This window comes from Psammomys obesus, unplaced genomic scaffold (assembly GCF_907164565.1).
Source record: "Psammomys obesus unplaced genomic scaffold, mPsaObe1.curated_primary_1811, whole genome shotgun sequence".
Classification (NCBI taxonomy): domain Eukaryota; kingdom Metazoa; phylum Chordata; class Mammalia; order Rodentia; family Muridae; genus Psammomys; species Psammomys obesus.
The window spans coordinates 13,844,149-13,859,263 of NW_026596134.1; positions in this window are offsets into that span (position 1 = coordinate 13,844,149).

Sequence of the window (15,115 nt, forward strand, 5' to 3'; positions counted from 1 at the left end):
ATTTTCTTTCTTTTATCTAGTTTATTGTTGTTGTTATTTTTATTTTTATTTTTTTTTACCTCTCACCGCCCCTCCTATGCTGCATGCTTTATTTATTACCGTATTATTAGATTGCAAGTAGAGGGTTTTGGCTAAATAAAACTGATACTGGAACAAAGTCATTGTTTTAAAAAACAGTCACATTTAAAAGATAGTACATAACTAAATATTCTCGAAAACAAATAAACCTTAAAATATTGGACAGGCATGCTTTGTGTATGTGGATGCATATAAAAATCTCCAGAAGTTTATTTCAACATATTTATATGTAAATAATAATAGAATCACAGGCTTTGGGTTGTCATGCATATTTGAAATTTATACTTTGTGTTTTACTTTCCATTTCTCTTCCACGCCTTACAAAGACTGTTTTTTTAATCAAATATATAATATATTTTTTAAAAATGTCCATTGAATTAAAAAGAAAAACACTAATTACAATGATAGAAGGGTGTAAACCCTTCTCAATGTCCTAGCCCCATAAAGCAAACAAAAACACAGACACTCTTCCTAGTACATTACTGGGCAAGGAAGGATACGGGAAAGGGACAAGGCTTTCCATAGCAATGCTGAGAAGAGATTGTTTGTAGAAATGAAAGGTGCCGATTTGACAACAAAAATGAAAATTCTAGGAAAGGGTGCCCATACTTTGAACTAACATATTTTTTTACAGTTTATATTTTTTGTTTTTAGTTTATTATTATTATTAATTATTTTACATCCCAACCACAGTTTCCCCTCTCTCCCCCCATGCAAGTCCCCCTACCATCTCTCCTCTGCCTCCCTTAATCTACTCCTAATCTGTTTTGCTTCAGTAGAAAAAGAAAGGCCTCCCTGGATATCAACAAAACATGGCATATCACATTGCAGTAAGACTAGGCACCTCTCCCCATATTAAGGATGGATAAAGCAACCCAGTATGAGGAAAAAGGTCCCCAAAGCAGGTAAAGGCATAAGAAACAGCCCCTGCTCCTATTGCTAGGAAACCTGCAAGGCCAAACTACACAACTGTAGCATCTATGCAGACGGTAAGTCACGCAGGCACCCTGGTTGGCAGTGTAATCTCTGTAAGCACCTACCGGTCCATGTTAGTTGTTTCTGTCGGGTTTCTTCTAGTGACTTTGACCCCTCTAGCTCTTACAATCCTTCTTCCCCCCTCTTCCATAAGATTCCTCAAATTCTGCCTAGTGTTTGTCTGTGAGTCTCTACATCCGTTTTTATCAGTTTCGGGGTAGAGCCTCTCTGATGACCACTGGAGTAGGCACCATATGAATATAGCTGGATATCATTTCATTAATATTTTTCCTTTTTTTGCCAGTTGTGTTTGATCCTACCCTAAGCGTATGGGTCATCCAGCCTCTGGGTAGTGGCCTTACAGGCAGTGTCAGCTGTGGGCCCCCTCTTGTGGCATAGGTCTCAAGCTGGACCAGTCATTGGTTGGCCCTACCACAATTTCTATGCCACCTTCAACCCGTCACATCTTACAGGAAGGTGGGACAAAAGTTTTGTGGCTGAATTGGGGCTCCAAACCCTGCACTTGAAGTCTTGCCTGGTTACAGGAAATGGTCAGTTCAGGCTCTGCATCCCCCATTGCTAGGAGTCTTAGCTAGGGTCACCCTTGCAGATTCCTGGGAGTTTCCATTGCACTCGGTTGAACTTACATCTTTAACAGCATGCTGATATACACATGGAAGGGAGATCACTGCAGGGAAAGATGTGGGAGGAGAAATATCTAATCAGGTGTGTAAAATATCAAAATAAGGTGTAAAAAAATCCAAATACTCCCAGTTTCTTTTCCACTGACAATGTGGCTCCTTCCACTGCATCCATTTGTGCAAGAAGACACCCACCCAATGCCTGTGGTCATTTCAACTGACACTGGAATTTTAAAGGTTTTCCAATAACAATAACAACAACAACAAAAATTGTGTACTGCTTATTTTATTTAACAAGTGTGTTATTGCACACTGCCATATTTTCCTTTGCTATCTTCTTTTATCAATTCAACTGCCATCTGATTGAATACTTGGTGTATTTGTCTTCTGACTACTACCCTCTACTTACATCCGAACTCTTAGTTATCATAAGCCAACTGAGATTTTTACTGACAGGCAAAAAAAGGTCCACGGTTCATTTTCACTCTTGTAAATCTGCTTCAGCAGAGGTGTTGTGTTTTATTCATTTCCATGTCTTCAGCTCCTAGCAGAGAGAGACCTCGTGTCTAAGAGATGCCTACTGAAACATTTATGGATGAACATAAAAATAAATGAGTGATTAGATGCCTGCCCCTATGAACAATTATGTGTAACTTAGTGCAATTTGACCATATAAGAATAGTCATATAAACAAATAAGTAAGCATGTGATCATTTCAGCAAGCCTGGGCTGCTAAAACACTGCAGACTTTAATCTTTGTACTCTTATTGCTATGAGAGGAGACATCTATGGCTATGAGGTTACAGTCTTAGACTTAGTCTGGTGGGATTCTAAGCAAGCAGAAAGGACTTGGATTTTTTGCCTTAGGCAAGTTTTTAAAAAGTGAATATAAGATGAATAGGCAAAGACATGTCTATGCATAAATTGAAAATGTAGGACAAGGAAGAACTCCTCCTCCGTGCATAAAGATATCGGTTTGGGCAGTATAGGGTGAATTATAGGGAAGAGCCGGTGCTTTATAATCAGCACTGGCTGCAATGACATTGAACTAGTGGCTTTGCTGCTATCATTTGAAAGTTTGTTTCTTTTTTTTTTTTTTTCCTCCTAAATCACAGTGATTTTTTTTTTTTAAAGAGTATATCAATGACCTGTTACCAGCTAGAAATGAATGTCCTGGTAATAACCATGGAACAGCAATGGTCAATAATTTTATCAAGTTTTAAGACAATATAAGCATCTTTAAGAAATTTTTTTATCTTGCTGCACTTGATTAATTTGTCAAGTTAATAACTCCCCAACATTAACTGGTTTGGGCTGTTTTCGCATAGTAGGTGGCACACTTAGCCTCAGTTTAGAGAATGGTAAGACCCACAGCTCCCATTATGACATTGGGCATGACTACCTATGTTTTATGTTTTAAATATAAAAAATTTATTGCTGGAATATCTTACTATAAAATGTCCTGACAACAATTTCAGTACTCACTACCTGTTTTCAGATTTTTCCCACGTGTTTTCCTTCCTCTTATATGGAGTTGTAATCTCCAACAAACAGCTCTAGACTTTCACTTTAGCTATTGTTTCAGTATAGGGGACAATTGCATATAATTAGCGGTATGGTACCATGGCATTTGCTTGTGGAATTTGCTATGCATGCGTTTATGCCTTCGGGAGTTGCTTTCTATTTCCTGCACCACTGTTCACACGCTGTTTAGAGAGACTTACCTTTTCCCCCCCTTATTTATTGCTTCATTGGTCTAAAGCTGGAAAAATGCGTAGGAAAATCGGAATGCAATAGCCTGTGAATTACCGTCGCAGAAGGCAGAGAAAAGGCTGCATAATGATTACAAAACACACAAGAAGGCACTGGGTTAGCTTTCAAAAATATGTCTAGCTGTGGGGGGAGAAATCCAGGCAAATTTGCGTGTGATATTTGTAGAAATCACATTTGGTAGCATGAAAGATGTACCTTAAGGACACTGTCTTATTTGCACTTCATAATGTGTTGCCCATAATTTGATTTTCACATATTTGAAGAAGGTCACTCTTTTGTGGATTCTAAAGTACTTAACATCGAAAAAAAGAATTTATAAATTAAGTGGTTTTTTTTTCCTTAAATATAATATTCAGGTCATAACTGAATATAGTGTGAATATTCCCAAAACATGTTCCCAGAGTAAATTTGTTGTATCATTCATCTTGAAGAATGAGGGTATATCATTTAGTATTCCTGCTCATCATGTACTTATTCATTTTCCATCCCAGGAGGGTTTAGCTTCTAGTATGTTTTGCAGGAGACAATGCCAATGATTGTGTTTGGATACAGTGGTTTGGAATCTAGTGCTTTGTCAGTGTGCTTGTGTTCTCTGGATCATGTCAGGATGGACAAGGAAGGCCCTCTACAGAAACAATGTTCCCTGTGGCCTATGACGATGATTTCCACAGAATCAGATGCAAGGACGATATCACCTTTATTTCCTCCTACGCTACTAAATACACTGGTGAAAACACATCCGCTCCCTCTTCGGGCATTTTCTGCTTGGTAGGCAACACTGTCTCTGGTTAATATTACTGAAGGCTTACATTTCAGCTGTCGGTGCAAAGGAAAGCTGTGTAAAGAGCTAGAGAGTTCACGCCTTGGAAACCTTATAGCTAAGCCAAAAGCCTGTCCTGGGAAGTGACTGCTCTTCCTATGAAGCCACATGGGCGGGCACGTGGCCCTGCATATGCTCTGCTCTTACAAGTGTATACCTTGTTCCTCTGCTTGACTCCACCTAGTTCTTTACCAACTCGGCCTTCTTTAATCATGGCTTTCTCTTTTAGACTATGGTCATGTTGATCCTTAGCTGCCTTAAATATCTTGTGGACTTAGATTGCTATTTCACTTTGACCTTTCAAAGGATTTGGTCTGTACTGTATTTCAGACATGATCCCAAATGCTTATCATTAGAAGAAAGTTTTTTTTTTTAAGATGATGTGACTTTTCTTTTTAATTCAATTATTTTTGTTCTTTAGAACGTTTAATTCTGTTGACCACTCCTGTCTTTAAAATGATAGAATATGTTACGTGAATGAGTCGAAGGGGGTCATACACGTTGTTTAATGAACTATTCTCATTTGACTTATGAAAAGAGAAGACTGGGGAAGCTAAACAATTGGCCAAAAGGTACAACTAGCTGGTAAGACTCAAACTCATGCTTCTTAATTAAAGCAGAGGTTTTTGTTTGCTTTTTAGTTATTATCCACAAATCAGCTGTGTTTGTGAATGAGTGTATATGTGTGTACATACCTGGTAGTGTGTGTGTATGTGTGTGTTTATACGTAGGCCATAAGTTAGACTCAAATATAATTCCTTAGGCACAATTCATCTGTTTTTTTGAGATGGCATCACTAACTGGAATTAAAGATTGCACACTAGTCTAGGCTAGCCAGACAGTGAGGGCCTGGCATCCTTCTGCTTCTGTCCCCCACAAACACTAGGATTACAAGTAGAGACCACCATCTTTGGCTTTGTGCATGACAACTGGAGATCAAACTTGCGTGGCAAAGACTTGACTGACTGAGCCATCTATCCAGCCCACACAATCAGCCATTTCTATAGCTTCTATTCTCTACTTTGTGCGTTAACTTCTTTATTACTTTGTGACTCTTCCGGGACTCATCATTCCTTTCAATGGATTCTTTCTTGATCAAAGTACAGAATTACAAAATAGTGTAATCAGACAGATTTTATATAATCCCAACTCTGAAACTCACTCACAAATTGAGTATCTACTGTGCAGGGATTTTGTGGTTAAAAATAATTCACAGATTTGATTTTCTACATTTTTACTTGCTGCTTTTCCTTGCCTGAATGAATCTTTTTATATTTCTTCAGTCAAATGTCCTTCCAAATCAAACACAAATTATTTATAGAACCTCTACTTAACATTGACTGAATTCTTCATTTTTTGCCACTTCTCAATTTCTTATGAGTAGTACAATCTAAGGACTCTCTATAGTAAATAGAAGCACTTTTTTATCTGAAATCTTTGTATTGATTAGCACAAGTAGTTCTATAGGAAAAAAATAAGAATAAACCCATTAGCCATGCTATTTAGTTATGGCAAGTTATGTTGCTGCAATTCTTGTACTTAAAACTAATTCCTATTGTAACAATTTAGTATCTTCTTTTTTTAAGATTTTATTTATTCATTTATTTTATGAATGTGAGTAATTTTTCTGAATGTGCATCTACATGCTAGAAGAGAACATCAGATCCCAGTATAGATGGTTGTGAATCCCCATGTGGTTGCTGGGAATTGAAATCAGGACCTTTAGAAGAGCAGCTAGTTCTCTTGACCTCTGAGCCATCTCTCCAGCCCCTTTAGTATTTTCTTTTTATTTTTTTTCACAATTTATTCATTACATATCTCAATTGAAGCCCCCTCCCTCAACTCCTCCCAGTCCCAACCCTCCCTTCCTCTTCCCCTATTCCCTTCCTCTTTTCCACTGAAAGGGGGGCAATTTAGTATTTTCTCTGTGAATTTTTGTTTCCACAACATAAGAAGAAGATTGACCAGGTCCCTCCAAGCATTTTACTCAGCATTTTAGTGGTCTCAGGTCAGATTCTATGATGACAGTTAAAAGTGCTAAAGGAACCAACAGAAAAGTTCAGCTGAAGTGCCCCTATGAATTGTCCCAGCTGGAGAAAGAGACTCTGATGACCCTTTGAAAAGATCTGCTCTATGTGACAGCTTTGCTTTTGACCAGTTGTGCAAACTCAAAATGTCACTTTCAGTCTCTAACTTTCTTTTCTTGTTTACAAAATATGTTGAAGAACTGTACTTACAATTTTCAGTATCATTGTAGGAATTGAGGTATTCCCATAAAGTTTTTTTATGTATATATATATATATATAGTTAGTAGGGTAATAAATGCCTGTTTTTATATCCTTGAGTATTACAGTTCAGTAAAATCTAACCGAAAATGCTTATCAACTAATAAAGCATTAATTCTACCCAATGTCCTAAAATATGAATGTGCAAAGCAACATGGGAAGAAAATACAAATAAAATGAATGGACATTATCTTTAAGAAACATAAATCAAAAATGCATTTGCATTGTTCTGATGCTTTTCTTTATTTTAATAGACCCTAGAAACATTTTACATTTATTATTTTGATTTCGGCCTCTCATTAGAAAAATATTATCTTTCAATATTAACTCTTTTCCCTTCCCACTTCTTTTTCCAGTTCATGGCTATTTGGCAGCATCACAAAACCCACTTCTCATAGGTGTTGTTTATTTAAATTTCATTTTATTATTGCAATCTATATAACTTATCCCCAGCCGTAAGTCTTATGCTCACTTCAGTTCCCAAGTCAGGCCTAGATGTTACAAGACAAACCTTTATTTTCAATGGTAACATATGGCAAATTTCCGGTGCTCTTAGTGGTGAGCTGACCAAGTCTTAAGTTCTAGCTATTAAGAGGGGCTTTTTACCTGAAGCCAAGGCAGAGCAAGGAAAATATTCAATAATACATTTCTTATGCCTTTGAATATCAGTCTAAAAAAAAGAAAGAAGTTAAACACTTTGTTCAATCACTTATTAAAATGAAAGTAGCACCCTGGAGTTGCAGGAACCAGGGAAGCCATTGCCAGGTCCAATTTATTTTTAGCTGTTGTGAATTGTACATGAAAAAGTCCCCAGTGTGCAGCCTTGTCCCGCTGACATTTCCACTAGGTAATGTACCCTTTGCTCCGCTCCTTTTGAAAAACTCTCCAGTTATTTTGTGAGATAAACAACAGGCGCCTCTGCTTCAGTGCATTTTTCACTTGTGCTTAATGACCTGCTTGCTCCAACCGGATGGCGTCTGCTCCTACAGCGAAAATGAAAATGTTAGAACTGCACTTAGAAAATGTTAGAACTACACTTAGAAACTGCTTCTACGTTATCAGTTTACTTGGTGCGGAGATAGTTGTATGCTTTTGCTTCTCAAGATTTTCCCTCTTAGATACCTGGAAGATTCTGGTGGTAGACCGTAAGCATGTCAGTGAAAGAGCTTAATGGGACAGAAGAAATACAATTGGCATTTCAACTGCCGCTGGATCAGCTGTTGGATGTATGATCATGACCTTTTGGGGTTTATTTGAATTCGAGCCCAGTATATCTACCTGAAAATAAGGAAAATCATTATGTTTACATTTAGAATAGAGGGATTATACAAGAGTTTCCATAGTTTTGTACATAAAAACTACTCAATGATAGTCACCTTCCCCATGCTACTTGCTGTTTCGGGGAGTCTGACATTCTGAAGAGTGGCAATTCCTGTCTTCTCCTCTAACAGGTATTTACTTCCTGAAATTGAAAGGGAAAAGGGGCTGGAATTTTGGAGAAAGGTACGTGTAGCATGTTTAAGATTTTCATTTAAATATAAAACACAATAAGTAGACCATCAGGCCGGAAATGCAGTGAACTTTCATAAAGTAGCATCTCACAAGTTTACCTATAACTGCCCCTCACATCAAGGACTAGACAGGTATTGGTACAGTGGAAGTCAGGACCTCCTCTAGAAACTAATCCCTGTATCTTTTCTACTGGTTGTGATGATCTTATTTCTAAATCTCTGCCTTTTACTCGTTGGGTTTCATCTGTATGCAACTGGAGTCCTTTAAGGAAGACACTTTACTCTTTCTGCCTCTACTTAAGCTCCAAGTGCAAGACAGTGCTGTAGTTTGAAGGAATAGAATGATGTTATTGATGTATACTATTTTTTTTGTGTCGTTTACTTGAACTAATTCTGATGGACATTCAAGCTCCTGTTCAATTTTAGATGGTTCATGCAATGTTGCAGGAACATCTATACATTCGACTTCATAAACCTATGTGCATATTTCATTTGAGTGTATGACTAGGAATAAAATCAGTTACATATTCACTCACAGTAGATTCCTACAAACGTTTCCAAAGTCATAATAATTACTTATTTCATTAACAATATAGTAAAATCCCCTTTGCTTCTTCATATGTTAGTTGTTTTGTTTCAATCGCTCCTGAGGTACATGAAGGTGTTTCACTGATGGTTTTAGAATTACTTATTTTTTAATTACATGTGTGATTCGTTGCATATATGGGAACTGCTTGCATGTGATGCCTGTAGAGGTTGTGAGAAGGGGTAAGATCACCTTGGACTAGAGTTACAAGCTGGTGTGTGGCACTCAATATGGGTGCTGGGAAGCAACCCCTGGCCCTCTGCAAAGTCAACAATTGCTCTTAACCACTGAGCAATCTCTCTAACCTCTTGTTGATGGTTTTAATGTTCATCAAACAACTTTTAATAAATCTCTTATTAGATTTATTATCTCCTATTATATTAATTATCCTATTATCACGATTCTGAATTTCATATTTAAATGTCTTGCTCATGCTCTTTTTTTTGATACATGCCATTTTCTGTGGAATTACTACATGCGCTAGCTACAGGCTCTGTTTTGATTTATGTGTTCTATGTCATTAACTGATCAAAGATATGATTATGTTATGCCTTATTGGTGTATTTTGATGTATATGTGCTCTTAACATTCCAAGCTATTGCTTTTCATGTTTGTGCTACTACTTTTGTGACCCATTAAAAATCCTTACACACCTCAAGAGATTTTTTTCTCAGATATTCTATTCCACAGTTTTTAATTTTACTTTCCACATTTTTATCCATTTCTCTATAATTGATTTTTTTTTGTCTGCTGCAAGGGAGGTGTAAAAGGTAAATTTTCCATGTGAAAATAAAATTAACTGTGCTAGATGCCAATTTTTAAAACACGGAGTGCTACCTCACATCCGTATGGTGCTGTTCTACTTGACATGTGTTAATTGCCTGTATGTGATGGGACTATTATTTTTAAAACTTACTTTTTGTGGATACCCATCTGCGTGTGTGTGTGCACCATGTAGGTACCCAGTGCCTGAGGAGATCAGAAGCTGGTGTCAGAGACCCTGGAACTGTAGTCACAAAGGGTTGTGAGCCACCATGCAGGTGATCGTAATTGAACCTGAGTCCTCACCAAGACTAGTTAGTTTTATTAGGTATTGAGCCATTGCTCTAAATTTGGACCTATTTCTTGGTGTATGTCCGTCCTTGTATCAGAGCCATATTTTGTTAATGATCTAGAGCCGTAAGTCTGGTTCTTCAATAGAATATGTCCTAATACATCAGTTCTTCTTAAAGGTTATCTGGGGTCTTTTACCAACCTTTGTGTTCACAATACAAATATGTGTAATTGTTTAAAGTACACAGACCTCACAGCACATACAAAAGCATAGAAACAAAATGCCAATCCCATGTGCCTAAGTTACTCCACTTAATGCATTTATGGTCATTCTTGGAACGTTTACATCAACATCTATGCTCTACCACCCAGATATTATTTACATCTAAATTCTACATACCAAAAATTTCATGTCTAATTACTTTTGTGTATATTTATAAAAGAAACCTTATTTCAGACACAAGAGTGTGTTCTACTGAGAAACCTTTTAACCCCAAATGTTTTCTTACTGTTCAAACTAATGATTGTATGTTTTTCAAACATCATATCTAAAAGTATGTTTGAATAAGAAACTAATGAGGTTAATATAATTAGTTGGCAAAGTTCTTGCTTATTTTTTCTCATCTTTATTAGTTTTTGAGATTTTCATGCCATTTGTTTTGAGCATACTCACCACCCCCACCTCATCCCAGATCTACCCTCCATTCCAAAGCTTAAAATGAGCTTTCCTTTTCACCGCCTCCATTGGTTACCAATAACTGCTTGGCTTGAGGTGGTAGCTGGCGCCTATCTCCACTCTTCTGCTTGGACTTTCTCGGACTTGAGCTTGCTCGGCCCTTAGGTATTCTGTCTCAACTGCTGTGAATCCGTCCATTATTTGCAATTTACTCTGCTGTGTTTCCTGAAGGTTGTTTCCTTCTTGTCATCCATTGCTTTTGATTCTTATGGTAAGTCATTAGGAGTAGGTTTAATATGATGGCATAATAATAGTTGTAGGTTCTCATCTAGGGCCTAAGACACGTCTAGCCACAGGTTCTTGGTACCAATAACAGTCCAGGTATGTGCTCCATACTAGCCTTTCTTATTGTCTGGCTCACTGGAGAAAATATTATGTCTGAAGAGTGCTTGTGGGGAGTGCGTATGAATTAAGGAAATACATTTAAACACAGATATAAAACATTTGGGGGGATTTTTGATACAGGGTTTCTCTGTATATCCTTGGCTGTCCTGGACTCACTTTGTACACCAAGCTGGAGATAAAAAAAACCTTTTAAAGCTTGTTATTAAGTTAATTTAAAGTTTTGTACATGAATTTGTCATTGCTTTCACCTAACATGAAAAACACACATGTGTAAAGAGATTCTGATCTCATTATTTCAATTACATATAATTTACCAGGAAAGGTTCAATTTCTCTCTGATTTTTGTAGCTCTTCCTCAGCTTTTAGTGTGATGAACAGGGAAAGCTCTGTCCTTGTTAAGTAAATTCCTATTTGTGTCTTGTCTTTTCCTTTGTAAGGTGAGCAAGCTAATCTTTGACACAGTCGAAGAAACATCCAGAACAGGCAGATTACAAACATGTTCATTAGATTTCAGCCTGAAATTAAAAAGGCAGCATTAGAAAGTACAAAAGAGGCGAGAATAAGTTGTAGGTCTATAAAGATGAAGCTTAAATAGGTAAACATGTAGCAGAGCTCGAAATCTCTAAGGGTTTGTTCTTGCTACTGTTTTTTTTTTTCTTTTTTTGTCCCAAAATGAGTATTTACTTTCTTGAAAACTCAAATATTTACCTACAAATACTGTGTGAAAAAATGATTAGCATTTTAAACTAGGGTGAATAAACTTCCCTAGTTTGCAGATCTTCTACAGTTTTAGTCAACTGTTATCTTTTTTTCACTGTTCCATGGAGGCAATTTTACTTTAAGACACGTCATTTTATTTTTTTGTCTCAGTAAAAAAAAAAAAAAAAAAAAAAAAAAAAAATTAAAGCAGCATCTGAACTTAATTTTTATTCTTACATACTTGAGGGTTTCGACAGGGACTCGTGGGCCAGGTTGGCCTTAAACTCGACATGCTACTGAAGCTGCCTGCAGCTGTTGGTGGTCCTGCCGCTTCCCCGGGGGTCACTGTATCTAACTTATTTTCAGTTGACTTTTTTATTTTCTTGCCACTTTTTGACAATGGGTCTCAATTAGCCCAAGACAACTTTGGACCTGCAATGTAACCAGAGATAGCTGTGAGATACTGATCTGCCTGTTTTTACTCTCCAAGTGCCTTCTGACATCTGTTACTATACTTGTCTTGCATGGATTTCTATGTATTTTTTAAACACTTTAAGCAAGGGAATAAACTTCTGTTTTCCCGAGAGGCACAAGAAAATGACAAAGGTAGGGTATGACAACTCTGAACCATATTTTAGAACAGATTCGAATGACAGATCTCCACTGAAGACTAGTTGTATCAGTAAGCTTGTACTGTAAACCAGCAGTATCTGTTAAAATATGGCAGAAAATTGTACTGAGATGGTAGAAAGTTATTAAATAAGTCAAAATGATCAATAAAACATTAAAATTAGACACCTTTCAAGACATCATTTATAATCACTTAAAATAAAACCATTGTTTAATCATTTTTATACTTATTAGAAACAATGCAAGCTAATTTGAACAATTAACTATGATGCCTTTAGTTAGTGAGCATTAACTTTTAATTAGTTTTAATTTGAAAATAAACTCAAAATTTAAAAATATAATTCTATTATAAGGCACATATTCTAAAATAAGTAGTGCTGAATAATCTGCAGAAGCTAGAGATATTACCCATTTTTTCTTGGGTTTATGTGTCAACTAAAATACATTTCTAATTTTGCTTCAGTTGCTGAATTCCACCTCTGTGTGACTAATTCGGTCTCAGCTTGTGTTCTTGTCTGTGTGTGTGTGTGTGTGTGTGTGTATGGGTGTGTGTGGCCAGAAAAAGTCAACACTATAATTGAAGCAAAAATAAGAGATATTGCATATATATGATATTTAACCACTTATTAAAGAAACTAATTTACTTTCATACAAAATAAGTTATGAGAAGTAGTAAATGATGAACCTTATTAAAATTTTTTTGATACTTTTTATTGTTTTATATTAATTACAGCCTTTTTCACTTTGTATCCCAGCTGTAACCACTTCCCTCATTCCTTAGTTTCCCTCATTGCTTAGTTTCACAAAACAGGTTTAATGAGATATAATTTTATTAATACTGTATTGTATTGAATTATAATTTTAGCATGCATGCCCTAATATTGGACATAAATTAAAACACACATAGTTTAAGTCAACAGTTTGGGATGCGTTAATGTGTGCATAAATCCTGAGTCCATTAACACACTCTGGCCAACCCTCACTTTCCCCATGTTTATTTTCTATTTACCTCTCTACTTTCCAAAGCAGTAATAGTTCTCTTTTTAGACTGATTTGAGGTGTAAAAGTTAAGATCTTACCATATTGTCAGTGTGAAGAAAATTTGGAATGTTTGTCTGTTTTCTCTTTTTGCTTTGCATTTCAGAAGCCTTTCTTCATAGCCTACATCTAAAGAGAGAAGTAGAGAATGAACATATTGTAGTATGACTGGTTCCAGCTATTTATTGCAATTCGGGAATAAGATAACATGGGAGAAACAGAAGGAAAGTTACAGCCAGAGCATAAAGCAACAATGGCTATCCATAGCTGCGTGATTTCATGCACTCACGCCTTACGAGAGATGGAGAGCTTGGTGTGTGGGAACTCAGCCCCATAAAATCAAAACAAACCCTACCTTCCTCCAGCCCTTCAGAGACCCAAGTCTAAAAGAAAATTATTATACCTAAAATACATTGTTCCCTGCAGGCCAGTTCTGGTTTTGTTTCTTTTCTTTTCTATCAAACTCTAGGCTAAGTCCTTAGCCCAATTCTTACTTCTTGTTTTTCTTTTCCAATTAAATCCTCATGTGGACATGACTAACCTAGTTCAACACATCTGTGAAATATAGGAGGTTCAGACCTGTTCAAATGCCTAGGCATCTTTCTGAGGTGAGCCCTGCATCTTAGGGCTGGAGCCTCACATCTGGTCTTCCTGGGGAGCCCTTAGCTTCTGCTGCTGCTAGTCCACAGACTGCACATTGATGGGGAAAGTTTTGGTGGATTTCCAACCTGGGCATCTCCAAAGCCACTTGAGAGTTGGGATGAATATATACATTTGTGGTAATAATACATACGTGGTAAGACATGCTAACTTGGACCCTCCACCAGAGAAGAGTATAGCAATATTACATTTGCAAAGCTTTTCCATGTGAAACCCACTGGCATCCAAGACATTGTAAAAGATAATAAGCCTTGGGATTGTTCACAGTTCAGTCAGAAAGGGAAGCAGACCGGACCATGGATGTGTTCTAAAACCTGACTCTCCTGGGTGTTGTGTTTTAGTTGCTGGATATGGGGATGTAGACATTTCCTAAGATAGGATTTGGCAAGACTTCTTGAATAATGACAATCATACCCAAAATGGGAAGGGGAGCATAGAGGCTGTTATTTACTAATTTTTTATTTTAATTTAATTTTTTTAAATTTAATTTTTAACTTATTTTATTTTCCACAGTTTATTTACTGGTCCGACCTGCTCTTTGCTTTTTGAAATATCTAAATTTGAAGTGTTGGGACACTTCAAAAACAAGGAAAGTGTTAGCTTCGAGCCTTAGGTAGAACAGGGTGCCCTGAATTACTTGTTTAGATGATATTTAGAATCTAGTCAGTGAAATTCTTCATCAGTAGATATGAGTCAAGGACCAGGTACCCACACTTTGCATAGATCTTTTAGGTAATTTTTGTTTTGGTTTATTGTGTTTGCTTGCTTTGGAGACAGAATTACTCTGTAAAACCTGAACTGTCCTAAAACTCAATATGTAGGCAGTCAAAGCTAGCAAGAACATGCCATCCTCACCCACCTAAGTACTGGGCTTACAGATATGTGTGTCCCTGCACTATACTCTCTGAGATTATTTAGATTTGTACTGTCTGTGACCAGAATACTCAAGAGTCCCAAGGGACTGCTCTTTTGGAATAGCTTTATTATAGTTAGGTATTTCATGTCTTCAGTCAATTTAGTTTAGTGTTCAGTAACTGTAAAATAATGGAAATCAATTGAAAAGAAATAATTTCACTCAGCTTTCTTCATTCCACTCTGCCATCAATCATGTAGAATTAGAATAGATTTTTCACTACATGTAAGGTAACTAAATAGTCCTTTTCCATTTTTGCTTTTTATTTTCTTCCCCGACATGCAGTGGTCTAATCAGGTGTTATTTTCTCACTATGGTGCAAAAAGGCTGCTGGCAATCTTAATACTAGAAAAGGTTTATGAAGACTGATT